General features: G+C 41.2%; 1 protein-coding gene across 3 annotated transcripts in view; it reads right to left on the minus strand.

Annotated features, from left to right (window-relative positions):
* Znf280c (zinc finger protein 280C) overlaps positions 1-8362 on the minus strand; it is a 61611-nt gene extending 53249 nt beyond the window's left edge. The window contains exon 1 of one of the 3 annotated variants that reach the window (XM_028887357.2): positions 8265-8362. The gene's annotated coding sequence lies outside the window, so the exon portion shown is untranslated. Of the gene's footprint in view, positions 1-5228; positions 5550-8264 lie in introns of those variants that run through there. The other 2 variants (XM_028887355.2, XM_028887356.2) reach the window with 2 other exon arrangements.
* Between the last annotated feature and the right edge of the window lie 11582 nt (positions 8363-19944).

The following is a 19944-nucleotide window of genomic DNA, read 5'->3' on the forward strand; positions in this document are numbered from 1 at the left end:
GAAATCATAGTTGCTGACAGTTCAAGAAGGTAAAGGCTATGTCATTCCCAGAGAACGCAGTGTTCCGTAACACTTGGCTAATTGTGGTAAAGTTACAGTCTAGCCTGGAATACATGAGACCCTGGTTTAAAAAAAAGAGGGCATGCAAGATGGCTCCGTAGATGAGGATGCCTACCACCAAGCCTGACCACCTGAATTTGAGTACCAGTACCTCACATAGTAGGAGAGAAATGACTCTGACCAATTGTCCTCTCACCTTATAAGGTACATGCCTGCACACACACACACACACACACACACACACACACACACACACACACAGAGGAAATGGAGGGTGATCAAAGGAAAGTGCTCAGTGGATACAGTACTTACTGTATAAGCATATGGATCAAAGTTCAGATCCCAGAGCCCACAAAAGAGCTGGGCAGATGACCTGGACAGATGGTTCATCAGTTGTTGACTCCCCATGGGAGACCTTACCCTTTTGGAGGAGTGGCTAGTGGGGGAGGTGGAGGGGGTAACAGGAGGAGGGATGGGGGGGAAACTGTGGTTGGTATGTAGAGTAAAATTTTTAAAAAAAGAAAAAAAAATTTAAAAAAATTTTGAATTTTTTTTTTCAGCTGGGAGGTGGTGGCACATGCCTTTAAATCCCAGCACTCCTGAGGCAGAAGCAAGCAGCTGCATAGTGAGTTACAGGACAGCCAGGACTATATAGAGAAACCCTGCCTCCTAAATTTATTTATTTATCTGCGTATTCATTCATTCATTCATTCATTCATTCATTCATTCTGGGATAGGGTTTCTCTGTGTAGCAGCTCTGGTTTTTCTGGCACACTATAGAGCAGGTTGGCCTCAAATCAGAAATCTGCCTGCCTCTGCCTTCAGAGTGCTGAGATTAAAAGCATGCATCACCACCGCCTGGCTAAACTATTTATTTATTTTTATTATAATTACATCATTTCCCTCTTCCCTTTTCTCCCTCTAAAACCTCCTATATATTCTTCCTTGCTCTCTTTCAGATTCATGGCCTCTTTTTCATTATTTTTTGTTTACACACACACACACACACACACACACACACACACACATTTCTAAATACCTGCTTAGCCTTTATAATGTTACTTATACGTATGTTTTCAGGAGTGATCATTTGCTACTGAAGAATCAAGGCATCTATCATATGTTCAAGCTCTACCACTACTTGGCATATTCCCATACCACTCGACATTATTCTCCAGATACTTGCCCCCAACTCTATTTAATTGAATATTTCTCTATCAATAGTGTAAAGATATATCCTTGAATATATTATTTCACATATTATAATTGGAAAAAATATGTAATAACATAGATATATCTTATTTAGGAATCATTTTGAAAATTGTGATGATGTATACCAAACCTAAAAAATAAGTTACCTTTGGGGATGAGTAGTTAACATTTCATTTCTACCTTACATTTGTGTGTGTATGTGTGTGATGTATGTGCACCTGTGTGTGTCCATGAGAACCAGAGGAAGATCTCAGGTGTCCTGCTCTGTCACTCTCCATCTTATTTCCTTGAGACAGGATTTCTCACTGAATGTGGAGCTAGGCTGGCTGCCACTTAGCTCCAATAATCCACCTCTCCCTGGCCCCCTATACCCATGCTAGGATTGCAGATGCCAACCCCGCCACACCTAGATTTTTCACCTGGGTTCTGAGGATTTGAACCAAGATTCTCATGCTAGTGCAACAAACACTCTTATGCAAGGGGCCTTAGTCCATTTACTCACATTGTTATTGTAGATCATTCACTTTTTATTATATGGGTTACTTTAATCAATCTAAGTAAATCTAAGTAAACACTAAATGGGCCCACCTGTCTCTCAGCAATCCTATTAAAGAAGGATTATCAATATAAACACCATTCGTGGTCTGTCGAGAAGGCTCAGCCAGCAAAAGGCATTTGCTATCAAGCCTGATGACAGGTTTGATTCCCAAGACCCATGTTGTGGAAGGAAAGACCATCCCCAAGCTGTGCTCTGACTGTCATGTTTGCAGGCACACACAAAAAATAAACGTAATTTTAAGAAGCCATATATACTAGTATCAATTGCAGAAACTCTTTTTTGTTGTTGTTGTTGCTGAAAACAGTTGTCTTTAGCCATCAAATTGAAGAACCAACTAAAAACAAGCACATGGGGGGCTGAAGGTGGTTAAGAGCACTGGCCACTCTTCCAAAGGACCCGGATTCAATTCCTACGAAGCACATGGCAGTTCACAACTGTCTGTATCTCCAGTTCCAGGAGATCTGGCATCCTTGTGCAGGCAAAACCCCAATGTACATAAAAAATAAAAATATCTTTAAAAAAAAAGAAAACAAAAAACAAAAAAAAAGCACATGATGCCAATCAATTTTTTTAGTTCAAAATAATACTAAATACTAAAACCATGAAACTTGACTCTGAAATCTTTGGTCTAATTTCAGTCTTGAGCAAACTTATCATATAACTTCTGACAAGGTAACAAGTTAGGACTTAGAAAATAAAGGTGCTTAGAAAATCAGCTGCTGAGACTGCTCACGATGAAGGTAAATGCTGCTCTCTGAAAACCTTAGTTTGAGAAAGGACCAACTTCTCTGCAAGTTGTCCTCTAATCACTGCAGGCATGATGTGCCATGCATACACCCATGGGCCGCACATACACACTCACACCTGCACACACAAATACACAATGTATAATAAAAAATTAAAATAAAAATACATAGTACTAGGGGCTGGGGAGATGGCTCAGTGGTACGAGTACTTTCTATGCAAACATAAAGACCTAACTCTGAAGCCTTAGTACCATGTAAAAAACTAGCCATGGCTGCTCACAGCTGTAACCCCACCCCAAATAGGGACTATTAAATTAAATGTACACATCATCTAATTTATAGTAATATATAGTTATAACTCACTTGCCAAAGTTGGTTTACTCCTGAGTGAATGTAAATTTAGCAAATAAACTGATTATATATATATATATATTTGGTTTATTTGAGACAGGGTTTCTCTGTATAGCTTTGCGCCTTTCCTGGAACTTGCTTTGTAGACCAGGCTGGCCTCGATCTCACTTCAAAATCACAGAGATCCGCCTGCCTCTGCCTCCTGAGTTCTGGGATTAAAGGCATGCACCTCCACCGCCTGGCTAAATATTTTAAGCAATTACTACTTGAAAAAATAGGATGAATTATAGAATTAGAAATAAAAATTAAGGGGCTGGAGAAATAGCTCAGAGGTTAAGAGCACTGACTGCTCTTCTAGAGGTCCTGAGTTCAATTCCCAGCAACCACATGGTGGCTCACAACCATCTGTAATGAGATCTGGCGCCCTCTTCTGGCCTGCAGGCAAACATGCTGTATACATCATAAATAAATAAATCTTTTTTTTTTTTTTTTTTTTTTTTTTTGGTTTTTCGAGACAGGGTTTCTCTGTGTAGCTTTGCACCTTCCCTGGAACTCACTTGGTAGCCCAGGCTGGCCTCGATCTCAGAGATCCGCCTGTCTCTGCCTCCCGAGTGCTGGGATTAAAGGCGTGCACCACCACCGCCCGGCTAAATAAATCTTTTTAAAAAAAAAAGAAATAAAAATTAAAAGGCTACGTAAAAACGGGGTAATTATCCAGCCATGTTTTAGTAAATCTGAATTTCAATATAAGTGACATCTTTAACTATGACTTATTCACAATTTAAAAATAAATGTTATTATTACTATAAGAAAACACATATAAATGTTTTGCTCATATATATTTTCATCATTTTTTAGCTGAAAAGTAAGAGAAAATTACCTAAAGTTCTTCATAAATTAACTTACTACCAAATCCTCATTACACTCTATACTCTAGGGAAAAATACAGAATAAAACATGGTTCTATTCTTCAGAAATTTACAATTTAAGTATTTGGGCTTCTATTTTTATGGTGTTGGTGGTCAAATTTCAAGCTTTACATGTGATAAGTTAGTGCTTTTCCATAATCAACATCCTGCAGCCCCATCTGCACCTTTTAAAACAGATGTTACATTAAAATGATCAAAAATTTGAATAGCTTCATTAAAAAAGAATTTCAGTTTAAGTCATATCCTGAATTTTCATACCATATACTCTACAAATTTTCTCTAAAAATTAAAAAAAGTCTTGGTTATAGCTAGATGTGGTGGCATTTCAATTGTAATCCCAGAATTTGAGAGGGTAAAATCATGAGTTCGAGACTGGGATAGGTTATATAGGAACCGAATGCTATTCTGAGCTACATAGTGAAACCCTGGCTTGAAAAATCAAGAGCTAGATATGTAGCTCAGTGACAGGGCATTTGCTTAGCTCGCACTAGAGGCTGAGTTTGATTCTTTGGATTGAGAGAGGAAAACAGATTGTCTCAGCTCCTAAAATGCATTAGCTGTGTTAGCTAGATGGCTCACTGAGAAAAGACACTTGCCACTGAGCCTGGTTACCTAAGTTCAATTCCTGGAGCCCCACATAATGGAAGGAGAAAACCAACTACACAAGCTGTCCTTTGACTTCCACATGCATACTCAACCGCGCGCGCACACACACCACACACACACACACACACACACACACACACACTGTATAAAAATAATTAAATGCCTTTGTTTATATTTTCATTCCTTTCTATCCTCTTCTCTTCCCCTCTCCTTCCCTTTTATACTGTCTCTCTTTATCCCTCTGAACAGGGTCTTGTTATGTAACCCTGGTTGGCTTGAACTTGTAATGTACACCAGGCCAGCCTTTAACTTACAGTAATTTTCTTGCTTTTGCCTCCCAATGCCAGGATCACAGGTGTGCAACACCATGCCTGGATGTGTTTCATTTTTATAAGTACAAAAAAGAATACCATGTCTAATTTTTTTAATCAAATAGCTGTTTCTGCAACTCTTTTACCTTTATGTAAATTATTTGTGAATTAACTTAAAAAATAAAAAAATTAAAGTGGCTCATTGGACCCAGATGGTACATAGTGATGACAATTTTTCCCAATAAAAATAACAGAAATACCCTTTAATATAAAACTGATTTGTAGAGATTGGATTTTAAAAGTCTAGATGTACATTTTTATTCAAGTCACTGAGTAAATAAAGTCTTCCTAAACTGTTACTTATAACAATCTAACTAAAAACCAATTATTTTTCAAATTGTATGTGTGTGTGTGTTTGCATATGCCGTAGCACGTGTGCAAGTCAGAAAACAACCTGAAGAAGTTGGTTCTCTCCTTCTACCATGTGGGTCCCTGGGATTGAACTCAAATTGTCAGGATTGGTGGTAGCTGGTAAACCATCTTGCTGGCTCCAGAAAAACAATTAATTTAAAGTCCTCTCTAAAGCATAAAGAAACAGGAAAGAATTAGTACATACAAATTGATCTCTAGTACTCTCCCCAAATTCTGTGTGTTTCTAAATGTTCTCCTAGAAAAATAAGCAGAAAAAAGGCAATGTAGTGGTAAAATACTTGGCTGAAAAGGCCAGTCTACATTGAAAATGTAACAACTGGGCTGGAGAGATGGCTCAGAGGTTAAGAGCACTGGCTGTTCTTCCAAAGGTCCTGAGTTCAATTCCCAGCAACCACATGGTGGCTCACAACCATCTATAATGAGATCTAGTGCCTTCTTCTGGCCTGCAGTCATACATGCAGGCAGAACACTCTATACGTAACAAATAAATCTTAAAAAAGAAAAAGGAAAAAAAAAGAAAAGTTTAATTAAAAAAAAAGAAAGAAAAAAGAAAAATGCAACAACTGGAGGAAAGAAGTTGAACAGGAAAAGCTGAGGTTTGGAACTCTTCATCAACAGGACTTTTTCAATACTAGTCTTCAATTTTCAACATAATTAGATGCAGTTATTATTCAAATGCTAAAATGTACAAACATATAAAGTCTTCAAAATATAGACAGGGGCCGGGCGGTGGTGCATGCTTTTAATCCCAGCACTCCCGGGAGGCAGAGCTATCTCACCACCACCCCCCACCACCTCCCACCCCCACCCCACCACCCCCCCGGGCAAATGTAGACAGGAGCTGGGCGTGGTCGTTCATGCCTTTAATCCCAGGACATACGAGGCAGAGAGAGGCAGGCAGATCTCTGTGAGTTTCAGGCCAGCCTGGTCTATAGAGTGAGTTCCAGGACAGCCAGGTCTGTTACACAAAGAAACTCTGTCTTGAAACAACAAAACAAACAAACAAAAACCAAAAGAAAGAAAGAAAAAAAAGAAAATAAAAAAAATGTAGAGAGGGGAAACTGAATAATATTTCTTAAAACTTTTAGGTGACCATCTTGCCTATCTTTCTCTAGCACTTTGAGATGCCCATGAATAAAAAGTGAGGTATTAGCCGGGCGGTGGTGGCGCACGCCTTTAATCCCAGCACTCGGGAGGCAGAGCCAGACGGATCTCTGTGAGTTCGAGGCCAGCCTGGGCTACCAAGTGAGTCCCAGGAAAGGCGCAAAGCTACACAGAGAAACCCTGTCTCGAAAAACCAAAAAAGTGAGGTATTATTTAATGAGTTGAACCTTATGTGAAAGTCAGAAGGCACTGGTTCAAGAACTGGTTCTAAGGGGACAGGCCTGGTGGCTCTTTCTTATAATCACTGTATTAGGGAGGCTGAGCCAACAGGATCAAGAGTTCTGGATAGCCTTAGTTACATATCAACTTCAGCCTCTGCTACACGGAACCCTATCAAATAGCAAAAACAAACAAACGGACAAAAAAACTGCCAGGGAGGTCAAGGAGATGGGCTCTGCAGGTAAGGGGGCTTGCAGCCCCAAATTGATAATCAGCGATCCACCCTCGGGACCTACACAGTAGGAGAGAACTTAGTACTACCAAGTCGTCATCTGACCTCCAAACTGTGGTGTGCGCACACCTACACACCTACACACACGCACACCAAAAAAAAAAAAGAATATAAATAAATGTAATTTAAAAGAAAAAACACCACAACTGGTTCTATTTACGGATCACATAACTGCTTGAGGCTATTTCTTCACCTTTAAACCGGTCTTTAATACTTCATAGCCCTGTAAAAGAGCAACATCAACAAGACATTCAAATGCTATGATAATCGCACTTGCACAAATATTAAAGCAAATCACACAGATCTAACTGAATTTTATAAGCAAACTAGTGCCTTCATAGATTCGGTATTTTTTTTCTTTTTTTTACATAAGATGGCTTGAATTTATACTGTAACTCTCAAAGCAAGACACCTCACAAATACCTAGATTTTTGTAGTTTAAAACTGTTTTTAGGTATCAAATACCGTTTTAGAAGACGCTAAAACTCATAACCCAACCCCCAAAACAAAACCAACAAATCCAAGCCCCCAAATCCCAAAATCCAACCAACAAAACCAACAATTCAAGCTCATAGATTTAAAAGAAAAATTAGCACATCTTCCAAACAAAGAGAGATCTTTGGATAATCTCCCACATTTGGAAGAAACTGGTTCCATTGACACTGAGCCGTCTTCCTGAAAAGAATTCAAACTTGAGGTGCATTGAGAGGGACTCCCATGTCTGAAGCAGGTTTTTCTCCTCCGATGAGATGCTTGCCCCATCGCTAATAAAGCCCTGCAGTGCTCACTGATGGAAAATCGTGTATCTAAGCCCACATCTGTCCCCTCGGGGCTTTTATCCTCTAGAGTCTAGACAATAACTAAATAGAGCAAGATTTCTGTGACAGAGGAGGGTAGCCCCTTTGGGAAAAATAAGGGTACCAGCACAGAAAAACTATCGAGGGTCCTGGGAAAGGGGTTGGGCAGAACCAAGGGCCTCAGGAGTCTGAGGCTGCAAAGTTCAGATTGGCCCACCAGCTTTTCCCAGGACCGCAGAGACCAGCGGATGGGAGGGTCTCGTCGCTATCCAATGTACAAAAGATATATCCAATGTACAAAAAAGCAGACTGAGGGGGATCTCAAGAAAGCAAAGCCAGAAAGGTACGGAGGCCACCCAGCCTCCCGGGCCTCCGGGAGACCTTGGCCCATGTGGTCCGGCCCGCAAGGGGCGCACGCACATTTCAGGCCTTGGAGGTGGCCACTGGCGGGCACCGCGACCAGCCCCAGCTCCGCGTTGCCCCGACGACCTTTCCCAAAACCCTCTCCTCCCCGGGGCCGAAACAAGATGGTAGGCCACGGGCCATCGCGCCGCCAGGTCCCCAATCTCCAGGGCCATGGAGACCCTAGCAGCGTGCCACGGCCGATGCCCTGGCCTCAGAGGCGGGGAGGTGCGGAGAGGCTTACCCACAACGCTGCAGGACGTCCGGAGCTCAGAGAAGGAGGAGGAGCGGGAGCAGGCGGAGGAAGAGAAGGAGGAGGAGGAGCAGAAGGAGGAGGAAGAGGAGGGGAGGAGCAGGTGGGGGGGAGAGGGGATAAGAGGAGGGGAGGAGGCCGAGGCGGAGGAAGAGCGGAAAGGGAGGAGCGCGGAAACACTGGGTGACCGCCGCTCAGATGGCGGCGGCCACAGCCACCCCGACTTCCAGCGCCAAAGGAGCTACCCTGAGTAAACCCAGACTATAACAATGCGCACTGCCTGATGGGTAGATCGCCACTCCTAACGTGTACATCCGGGCACCTTTTTGACAATGGTGGGTGCTAACATGTGCATCGCCACAAGCAGCCTCGAAGGCTCTGGCGCTAGACAGGGGTACCCGCCTTGGGAAAACGGAAGGGAGTGGCGGCGAACACTGACCCTCTTAATTTGGGCTGCATACTGTGTCTGAACACACGCAAATAGAAATTCTGAGATCTCCCGGTGAATAAACATTTTTAAAGATACTGGACTTGATACACTTTCCACGTTTTAATAGAAAAAAAAAAAAACATCAAATCGACTTAAGTCATTGACTGATGGCATCTACCACGTTTGTATCTTTCAGGTTTTAACAGAAAACAGAAATTAAGTCGATTTATTTAAGTCATTGACTGATGGCACCCACCACATTTGTTTTAAACACAATTTTGTTTTCCTTTGTCCTCTTGTCGTATAGAGTCCTATAGTTATATAGTTCCTTTTAATTTTTGTTTTTGTTTCCGTCGGGGTTTCTTTGTGTAGCCATGCTGTTTGGCTGCCCTAGAACTCGCTTTGTAGACCAGGCTGGCCTCGAATTCAGAAATCCACCTGCCTCTGCCTCTGCCTCTGAGTGCTGAGATTAAAAAGCATGTACCATTACGCCCGGCTTTTTAAAAAATATACAAGAAAAACACTTGCCAAAATACTGCTTAAGTGATCATTTTCTAAACCTTGTCTTTTAAATTTTAAACAGTATTTCCTATCATTCCTAGCTTCTGTTTTGATGTGGGCAGGAAAAAATTAAAAAAGGTAAAATCTGCAACCTAAGCGATTCTGCTGTTGGTACCTCCAGCAAGTAAAATAAGAATTTCGGTCTTGAGAGATGGCTCCATAGGTAAGGGCCATCCCTGGGACCCATAGGGTAGAAGGAGAGAACAAAATTACTCAAGTTGTCCTCTGATCTCCACATGCAACCCGTAGCAGGAACACGAAGCACACACACGCATACGAATGTGCACTACATACTGAGTTCCCTCTGTAAAACATTTACTTTTTTTTTTTTTTAAAAACAAAGACTGCTGCTTGTCTCTAAAAACCTCAAAAAAGAAAAGGTCTCAAACATTCAGTTTAGGAAGAGGCAGTTTGTATGATACGTCAATCAGAAGCACAATGTCAAAAAATTTTAAAGAAAAAATTTAGTGCTACAAAATACATACCCAACTCCATTTGTGTGTAGATAGGATGGCTTAATTTATCCTTACATTTTAGCCAATAAACATTGACAAGCAACCAAATAGCAAATTCTATGTGGTCTGAAGAGAATGGCTTTCTATCTATAATTCTTAGTGGCAACAGCATGGTTTTTAGATTAAAAACTACTTATGTGGATGAGCATGAAGCAAGCTACTTCCAATGAAGCTTAGCAACATAATCTTTCAGTTGTCATTTTCACCAAGATTTGCCTCTTGACTAACAATGAAAGGTCCAGGAACCCTCAGAGGAATTATGTTACAAGACTATATAGAGGGAGTAATGAGTACCAGGAGCTACTTGTAAATAATTTCCTTCCCTCAGGCTTCATTCATATCTGCTGCCACTTTTAATTCAGCATTTGCAAAGCCCCTAGAGACTTGGCTTGTAAAATAAACTAGGGTCCATCATTCAATTGCTGAAGTCATTCTACAGAGGAAACCCAGTATGTATTTCTGTATGCTAGTGGAACATACCTGAGTCTCAGTTTGATCAAACAAACCATAAGAAAAATATTTTCAGTACAGTTGGAAGAGTATCTGTCTATTGGTTATTCATGCTACTATAATTACAAAAATATTAGTATAATAGTGATATCATTCTGTTTAGAGGCCTTTGAGAACCTTTCATATCCGAACCAACATGATTTGTAAATATTTTCTTCTGTTCTGTAGTTTCTTTATTTATTTATTATGCATACAGTGTTCTGCCTGTATGTATCCCTACAGGCCAAGCATTCAAACACTTGAGTTTATGGGCCTCATTCCTATTTAAACCACCACACTATGAGTTCCAACTATACACTTTTCTACCTTCATGACTTCTGTCTAATTCTGATTAGCTCATTGATTTTCAGTGCAGAGAACACTATGATTACAAAGGCATTGTCCTAATGGTTACATTCCCACTTTTTCTGTCTGATATGAACTATATGGTGCTGAACATTAATTGATTAGTCAGTGAAGAACTTTCTCATTCGTGTTAACATTCTCTTCCTTAGTATACTTTGGTTGGAAGACAAAGACTGACCAGATGTGGTAGTTTGAATGAGAATGGTCCCCATAAGCTCATATATTTAAATGTTTGGCCCCCAGTTGGTGGAACTGTTTGGGAATCATTAGGAGGTATGTCACTGGGTATGGGCTTTGAGGAGTCAAACAGTTCAAGGAATTCCCAGTTAGCTCTCTGCATCTCAAGCTTGTGGATGGAGAGATGAGGTCTTATCTACTACTCCAGCATTACTCCTGCCGGCCTGATGCCATGGGACCTGCTGTGACGGCCATTGACTTGTAATCCTCTAGAACTGTGAGCACCAATTCAAACACTTTCTTTTATAAGTTATCTTGGCCATGGTGTTTTGTCTTAGCAACTGAGAAGTAACTAAGACATCAGATAACTTATCCAGTATATGTAGAGTTATTATCTGCTATTAATGTTCTTTTATTACTAAAGGCTTTCCTACAACTTTATTTCCAGAGTCTCTTCTTTGGGGTCTCCTGTTTGATCTGAATAACCACCACATCTCTGGGCCTCTGTCAAACTAGAGTTCTCGGCATCAGCCATTTTGTTTCTCGCTCTTTTTATTCCCTCATATGAGCAACAAGTGCTCTAAAGCACTGAGCCACCTCTCTATCCCTGAAGCAGTAGTTTTTGTTTGAATTTAAATATTTTTGATATTATAATACAATTGCTACATCATTTCCCCCTCCTCCCCTTTCCTCCCTCCAACCCCTCTCATGTACTTGCTCTCTCTCAAACTCACAGTCTCTCTTTTAAAAATGTTGTTGTTGAGCCAGGCAGTGGTGGCACATGCCTTTAATCCCAGCATTCAGGAGGCAGAGCCAGGTGGATCTGTGTGAGTTCGAGACCAGCCTGGGCTACAGAGTGAGTTCCAGGAAAGGCACAAAGCTACACAAAGAACCCCTGTCTTGAACCCCCCCTCCAAATGTTGTTGCTGTTGTTGTTGTTATTGTTGTTGTTGTTGTTGTTGGTGGTGGTGTGTGTGTGTGTGTGTGTGTGTGTGTGTGTGTGTGTGTGTGTTTAGCCTGCCATGTGAACTTTGCTCCCTTAGACCTTTGTTTACTGCCCTGGAAGGATTGCCTCTTCCTGTCAAGGAATGCCTCCTGCTAGAGGTTTCCTTTCCCTAACTTAAGAGTATTCAAGAACATTATGCAAATGGTTCCCATTCAGCCAGGGGTGAGACTTTCTACCCCCTGAGCACAACTGGTGAAAATGATAAGAATTACTCTGCTTATCATTCATTCCCTGTCCCTGCTTTGAACCCTGAGCTATCTTGGAATAAAAGCTTCAGAAAAGTCAGTCCCTTTTGGTGGATAGTAAAATGGAGGAAGCATTAGCAAGAGGAATCACAGGACAAGACAGGAAGCTAGAGCTTATGTGGTATAGTCCAGCTTTTTCTTTTACAAACTTCTCTTGTGAGAACTAACCAAAGTAAATGTGATCGATGTCACTTTCTTCTGAGGCCAGAACCTCATTGATATAAAGGCTTCCTACTAGGCTCCACTTCTTCAGTTCCCCTTACTGCTTAGCATTGTCATGGTAAGGGCTAAATTTCAACTGCTTGAGTCCTTGGGTAACAACCAAATCTAAACCACAGGATTAATATTGATAGGCAAAACTTTATGTATTTTCTGGCTATTATTTTACCTTCTTTGGAAGAATATTGAAGTATTGAAGTCTTTTTTTCCATTAAATTTTTTTATTATTTTATTTATTTGCTTATTATTTGTTAATTAATTAATTAATTAATCTATATGTGTGTGTGTGTGTGTGTGTGTGTGTGTGTGTGTGTGTGTGTGTGTGTGTAACCCTTGTATGGAGAACTCAGGGGACAACTTTGGTTTTCTCCTTCTATGTCATGGGTCTTAGGGATTGAATTCAGGTTGTCAGCCTTGGCAGCCAGAATCTTTACCTGCTGATCCACCTTGATGCTCCCACCCCCCATTTTTAAAACTAAATTGCCTATATTTCCTCTTGTAGGAGTTCTTTTAATAGTCTTAATCATACTTTCATAATAATAATTTTCAAACATTTCCTTTCATTGTGTGGCCTTATTTTTACTTGCTTGATGGGTATCCTTTGAGTCACAAACATTTCTTTTTTATTTTGATGAAGCTCAACTTAACTGCTTTTTCTTTTTTGCCTTTGATATCAAGTTTAAAGAGCTATGACCTTACACCAGGTCCAAGTAACATATCTATATTTCGCCTTGAGATATGTAATTCTTATATTTAAGTCTTTGGTCTATTTTGTATTGATTTATGTTTGTATTAAGGGGTATGTTACAAAATCTTTCTTTGTTATGTGGAAATACTATTTTTTTTCCTCGTGGCATTCCATGGGGCATGTGATGCATTCATAAATGGGATATTATTTAACCCAAGAATGGAATGAAGTTCCAGTAAATGGTACAACACAGGTAAGCTTTGAAATCATAGTACTAAAATGAAGAAGCCAGATACAAAAGTCATATGCTTTCCGATGTTTAAAAATATCACATATTCAGAATGGTTGTATCCATAGAGACAAGCAGATTAGTGGTTGCCAGGGTGTGGGTGGAGGGTGAATGAGAAGTGATTACTTAGTGAGCAGGAATTGTTCCTATGATAATGAAAGGATTTAAAACTCTAGAGAAGTGATGGATGAAAATATTGCTTGCCACTGAATTGAACACTGTAAAACAGTTCTTTGTATGTTAGTTGAATTTCATCTTAAAAATAAATATGAACACTAACAGAGCTTAGAGAATTTCTTATATCTAACAATGTGAATAATTATAAATGTAAATAATTCTATCAAGAAACCATGTAAGTGATATATTCTTGCTGCCCAGTCGAGGAAAATACTGAGAATTCAGCTGTGATTGGTATGCCATGAACTGATGATTCTGATTATTATTGAACCATTTTTAAAAACATGATATTGTTTCTTCTAACACTAAGTAGGCGGTTACTATAGGAATTACATTTGTGGGAATAATAACATATCCTCCCATCAAAATGACATATGCGAAATGACAGGCTGCATTAGAGCTCGAAACAAAAAAAAAAAAATCCAAAAATGGTGTGTGTCAGAAGACTGAGAGCTTTCCTGCCAGCCCTCACTTTTTGAGTGTCCTATTCATCCACTGAATGGTGCAGAAATGATGCCTGACAGCCCTACCCTTCAAGAAATCTGTCATAGAACGAGGAGGAAGAAGTATAAAGCCAACCACTATGGGTCATAATAAATATGAGAACATTTCACCGGCTAGTCCCCCACAGGAGCTGACAAGGCTGAGGATTTGAGCAAATGGCTGTTTCTTCTTCTGAACTAGTTGTCGGGCAAAGGTGACAAACTGGTACCCATTCCTCTGGAAAAGAAATGCTGATCTATCAGAAAAGATCAGATGCCTCTTCCTCCCCGGGGTCTGTAGCCTCACCACTGAGCTGTGGAATTTTACCACTGATTGTGGGATCCTCAAAACTTATCCAGTCCATGTACTCATTTCATGTTTGGGCCTTTGTTACAAAAAAATGGCCACTGGAGCCACACTAGTTAGAAAGAACTCTATTATAAGTGACAGAAACCTCAAATTCTAATGCCCTAATCAGTAAATGTAGAACTGTATTGAGAAAGTTTTTTATTTGGGGACTCAATGGGGGAATCAAATGAGATTTGCTTTCTGCCTATCCTTTTTAAAAAGTCTGGTTAATTTTACCTTGCCTTTTCTCGTGGCTAGAAGATGGCTGCCCACAGCCCTAGGGTCCCTTGTTTCTCTGAATACATGTAGAAGAGTTAGTTGCTTCTAAAACTCCTTGTGCAAGTTAGGGTTTCTAGTGCTGTGATGAAATATCATGGCCAGAGCAACTTGGGGAGGAAAGGGTTTGTTTGACTTCTCATCATCACTGTTCATCATTGAAGGAAGTCAGGATAGAAAGTCAAGCAGGGCAGGAACCTGGAGGCAGAAGCTGATGCAGAGGCCATTTTGGGGTGCTGCTGCTTACTGGCTTGCTTCACCTGGCCTGCTCAGCCAGCTTTCTTGTAGAACCCAGGACCAGAAGCACAACTCACAATTAATCACTAATTAAGAAAATGCCCTACAGGTTTGGGTACAGTCTGGTTTTTATAGAGGCATTTTTCTCAGTTGATACACCCTCCTCTCCAATGACTCTTATCTAGCTTGTGTCAGTTGACATAAAAATAGCCAGCACATTCCCCCAGAAGAATATAAAAACACTTTCCTAAAACCAACTCTCATTGTCTTCAATCGCATCAGAGCTAAACAATAGCCTAGAATGTAACTATTCAGATTTATCAAGCTGGGATTATGCTAATTCATTTATAATGGAAACCTACATACCCAGGCAAGTATGTGACACTAGTGAACTGGAGGTGACAACAACAGGGTCTGACACTGGGTCACGGTTTAACCATTGACATCATCACAGAAATCCCTAACTACAATTGCCTCTTACACACACACACACACACACACACACACACACACACACACACACACGCACGCGTGCGCTGAACATCTCCGGGTTGTAAGAAATCATTTTGAACTTGAAGGCAGAGGCAGGTGCATCTCTGTGAGTTTGAGGCCAGACTGCTGGTCTACAGAACAAGTTCCAGAGCAACACGGAGAAACCATATCTCAAAAAACCAGAAAAACATGAAAAATAAATCATTTCCATTATATTCCAACCCAGAGTTCAAGTGGATTTGTGCCATGCCATTGTCCTCAATCTTTGCTTTTTTCCTTGCAATTTGCTATTCCAGATGTGCCTTCTTTCTCAGCAACGTCTCTTCTGCATGAGCCTTTTAAGTTTAAACTGCATCCACGGACCCCAAAATTGACTGCTTGTCTCTGGGAAATTTTTACTTCCATTCCCTAATTGAACAGTATCGAAGTCTGTTCCTTTCTGCTCTGTTTTAAGCTTCTTCCTCAGGCCAAATACGTGACTTGTGTCAGAGTGGTAGTGGCTCCTATTCTGTAAAATGAAGAACACTGTCTCTGATCCATTTTCCTTCCTGCTGCATTATTCTGGGGCCCCAAGTCATATGGGAAAGTATTGCAGACATGGGGAATTGAGTGAGGGCTGGGTTTGGAAACTTAAAGCCCATTTTGCCTTGTGAAAACTGGGCACACATCCAATCTGACCGAGGACACTCATTCCTCCTTTCTGTGAGCTAAGCATCGTTTTGAGCCTCTTAGGGCTCAGCCTCCCTGTATCCGAGCTTCCAAGAGTTGAGGACAGCAGATGACAGCCATCTCTAGCATGGACAGCCTGCCTCTGCAGCTATGTGTCCTGGCCCGCTTTTGGGAGGCTCTAAGAAGGAGAGAGATAGAGAGGGGAGGTCTTCTCTGCCTACAGCTCCCTGCTCTTCAAGGTGGGGGCATTCTTCTACTTGCCTGGCTTATAGAGAGCCCTGGAAGCTTGTCCCCACGCCCTTACTGAGGGCTTTGTGCTCCAGTCACCTACTAGGCCTTCAGAGTCTCTGAAGACTCCCTGGTGTTCCTTCCGGAGCTCCTCACTTCCTTCCAGCCGGTACCTGGCAGAAGCAAACTGGGGACTAAAGGGTAAACTTGGGAGTTTATATCTGCAGGTTTGGAAGGCTTTTGAGGCTGGTAAGGAAACCGCCTTCATTGGGAGCAGGAGGAGGGAGCATGTCTCCTAGAGAAAATAAAGTTCACCCTCTCTTTTCTGAGGGTCAGGCAGCTTCCTCTTCACATATCCAAGGGCCTACGCTGGACAAAGGGCCCACTGGTGGTAAAGGGGGAAGCCAGGCCTGTTTCTTTAGGCCAGGGAACTTCATTCAATTAGTTGGCTATTGTGCTAAGGGGGAGGAAGGAGGGAATGGAAGGAGAGGAGGGTGAGGAAACTGTGGTTAGGATATAAAATAAATGAAAAAAAATTAATAAAAAAAAGAAACATCCCAGAAGCAAAGACCATTGAAAACCAAAACCACAAGGAGTGAGTGGAAAATCAAGTAAAGACAGCTTTGTAACACAAATTGCTAAATGGTCTTATTAATAAAATACCCATAGCCAGATATTGGGGTGAAAGCTGAAAGATCAGAGGAATAGAACAAGTCAGCCACAAGTTCTTTTTTTTTGTTTGTTTGTTTTCTTTTTTTAAAATTTATTTTATTTTATTTTATTTTACAATAGCATTCAGTTCTACATATCAGCCACGGGTTCCCCTATTCTCCCCCCTCCCACCCCCTCCCCTTACCCCCAGCCCACGCCCCATTCCCACCTCCTCCAGGGCAAATCCTCCCCTGAGGACTGAGATCAACCTAATAGACTCAGTACAGGCAGGTCCAGTCCCCTCCTCCCAGACTGAGCCAAGCGTCCCTGCATAAGCTCCAGGTTTCAAACAGCCAACTCATGCAATGAGCACAGGACTTGGTCCCACTGCCTAGTTGCCTCCCAAACTGATCAAGCCAATCAACTGTCTCATCTATTCAGAGGGCCTGATCCAGCTGGGGGCCCCTCAGCCTTTGGTTCATAGTTCATGTGTTTCCATTCATTTCAGCCACGAATTCTTACTGCTAGGAAATCCTCAGCCCAAGAGAGAGCTACTTCCTGTAAACTATACCTTATATAACTTTCTGTGCCCTGTCATCTGACTTCCTCTCTCTGTTCAGCTACATTGCTTCCTCTTTCTGCCCAGCTCTATCACTTCCTGTCTGTCTGTACAGACTTCCAGACCTCTATGGTTAACTAGTACTGGGATTAAATGCGTGTGCCACCATGCCTGGCTCTGTTCCCACTGTGGCCTTGAACTCACAGAGATCCCAATGGATCTCTGCCTCCCGAATGCTAGGATTAAAGGCGTGTGATACCATTGCCTGACTCTATGTTTAATATAGTGGCTGGCATTGTCCCCTGATCCCCAGGCAAGCTTTATTTGTTAGAGTACAAATAAAATATCACCACACAGCTTTATAAAGTGTTCAGCAAAATCTCTGAAATTTCAGGCTAGGGAGTTGGTTCATCATTATGGTACACAAGTATGAGAACCTGAGTTCAGATCCCCAGTACTCACATAAAAGCTGGGTAGTGTTGCATCTGTAACCTCAGAGTTGAGTGGATGTGTGTGTGTATGGTGGCAGGCAGATTCCTGGAGCTCACTGGCTAGCCAGCCTAACCAATGAGTGAGCTCCAGGTTCAGTGAGATACCCCCCCTCTCTCTCAAAAAAAAAAAAAAAGGTGGAGAGTGAAGGATGAAGACATTCATCAGCCTCTCGTCTCTATATGTACAGGTACACATGCCTGCCCCCCCCCCCACTATCTGGAATATAGTAATCATTGTGTAAGTGTTCATTTCCTTTTACTATGGTTCCAAGAAAAGTTACAGGTCAATTTTGTTTTAGGACAAGATTCTTTTAAATCTTGAATGCTGGGGCTATGAGACTGCTCAGTGACTAAAATCACTTGTCCCCAAACTGGACTACCTGAGTTCAATCCCTGAACCACACACAATGAAAGGAAAAAGCTGACTCCTAACCCCCTACCCCTGCAAACAAATAATAGACAGATGCAATAACAATTTCAAGTGTGAATCTTTTTAAAATGATTTATTTATTTGTGTATATGAGTTTGTCTGCATGCCAGAAGAGGGCTTCAGATTCCATTATAGATGGCTGTGAGCCACCATGTGGTTGTTGGGAATTGAACACAGGACCTCTGGAAGAAAAGCCCTTAACTGCTGAGCCATTTCTCCAGCCCCTAAAAATGTAATGCTTGAATGCTCCCTAGATCCCGTTTTTTAATTTCTTGAGTATGTTTGAACAAGATGAAAGACTTCATATACTTTGGCAAGGGGAGGGAGTGCCAAGAATTGAACCCAGATCCTTGCTTAAGTTTTATGAAATGTTCTCATTCTGGCAAGGGGAACAGGTAGAATAACTGCAGATTTTCACCTCTCCCTCCACCCTTCCAAGTCCAAACACCCAGTCTCATCCACAGCTCTGTAGCAGAACACCTGATGAAGCCTTCTTCCCCTCGTCCTCCATGTCAGAAGAAGGAAAGATCTCCCATGCTCATGGATCAGTAGGATTAGTATAGTAAAAATGGCCATCCTACCAAAAGCAATCTAAAAATTCAATACAATCCCCAATCCCCACCAAAATTCCAACACAGTTCTTTCCAGCTCTTGAAAGGGCAGTTTTCAGCTTCACGTGGAAACACACATAGCCACCCCCCCCACACACAAAACCAACAAAAAAAAAACCCAAAAAACCCAGGATAGCTAAAGAAATCCTGAATAATAAAATTGTTGGGAGGGGGTGGGTGGGTACCACCATCCCTTATTTCAAGTCATAACTCAAAGCTATAGTAATAAAATCAGAATGGTAGTCTCATAAAACCAGAAATATTGATCAATGAAATTTAATTGAAGACCCAGCCAAAAATCCATAGCACTCATGGACACCTGAATTTTTATAAAGCCAGAAATACACACTGAAAAACAGACAGCATCTTCAACAAATGGTGCTGGTCAAACTGGACGGCTGCATGTAGAAGAATGCAAACAGAACCATATTTATCATCCTGTACAAAACTCAAGTCCAGATGGATCAAAGACCTCAACATAAAACCAGTTACACTGAACCTGATAGAAGAGAAAGTAGAGAACAGTCTTAAATCATTGGCACAGGAAAAGACTTTCCAAAGAGAACACTGTTAGCACAGGCACTAAGATCAACAATTAGTTAATGGGACCTCATAAAACTCTAAAGCTTCTGCACAGCAAAGGACATCATTTTTCTGACAAAGGGGCAGTCTACAGAATGGGGGAAGAGTTTTACCAACTACAAACTTGACAGAGGGCTAATATCCAAAATACACAAAGAAACCAAAAGGCTAGATATCAAGAAAATAAATAACCCAATAAAAAATGGGGTTCAGATATAAACAGAGAATTCTCAATAGAGGATTTTCAAATGGCTGAGAAACATTAAAGAAATGTTCAACATCCTTAGTCACCAGGGAAATGCAAATCAAATCTACTTAGAGATTTCATCTTATACCTGTCAGAATGGCTAAGATCAATAAAAACAAGTGACAGCTCATGCTGGTAAGGATGTGGAGCAAGGGGAACCCACTTTCATTGCTGATGGGAGTGCAGACTTGTAAAAACACTATGG

The sequence above is a fragment of the Peromyscus leucopus genome, chromosome X, assembly GCF_004664715.2.
Source record: "Peromyscus leucopus breed LL Stock chromosome X, UCI_PerLeu_2.1, whole genome shotgun sequence".
Classification (NCBI taxonomy): domain Eukaryota; kingdom Metazoa; phylum Chordata; class Mammalia; order Rodentia; family Cricetidae; genus Peromyscus; species Peromyscus leucopus.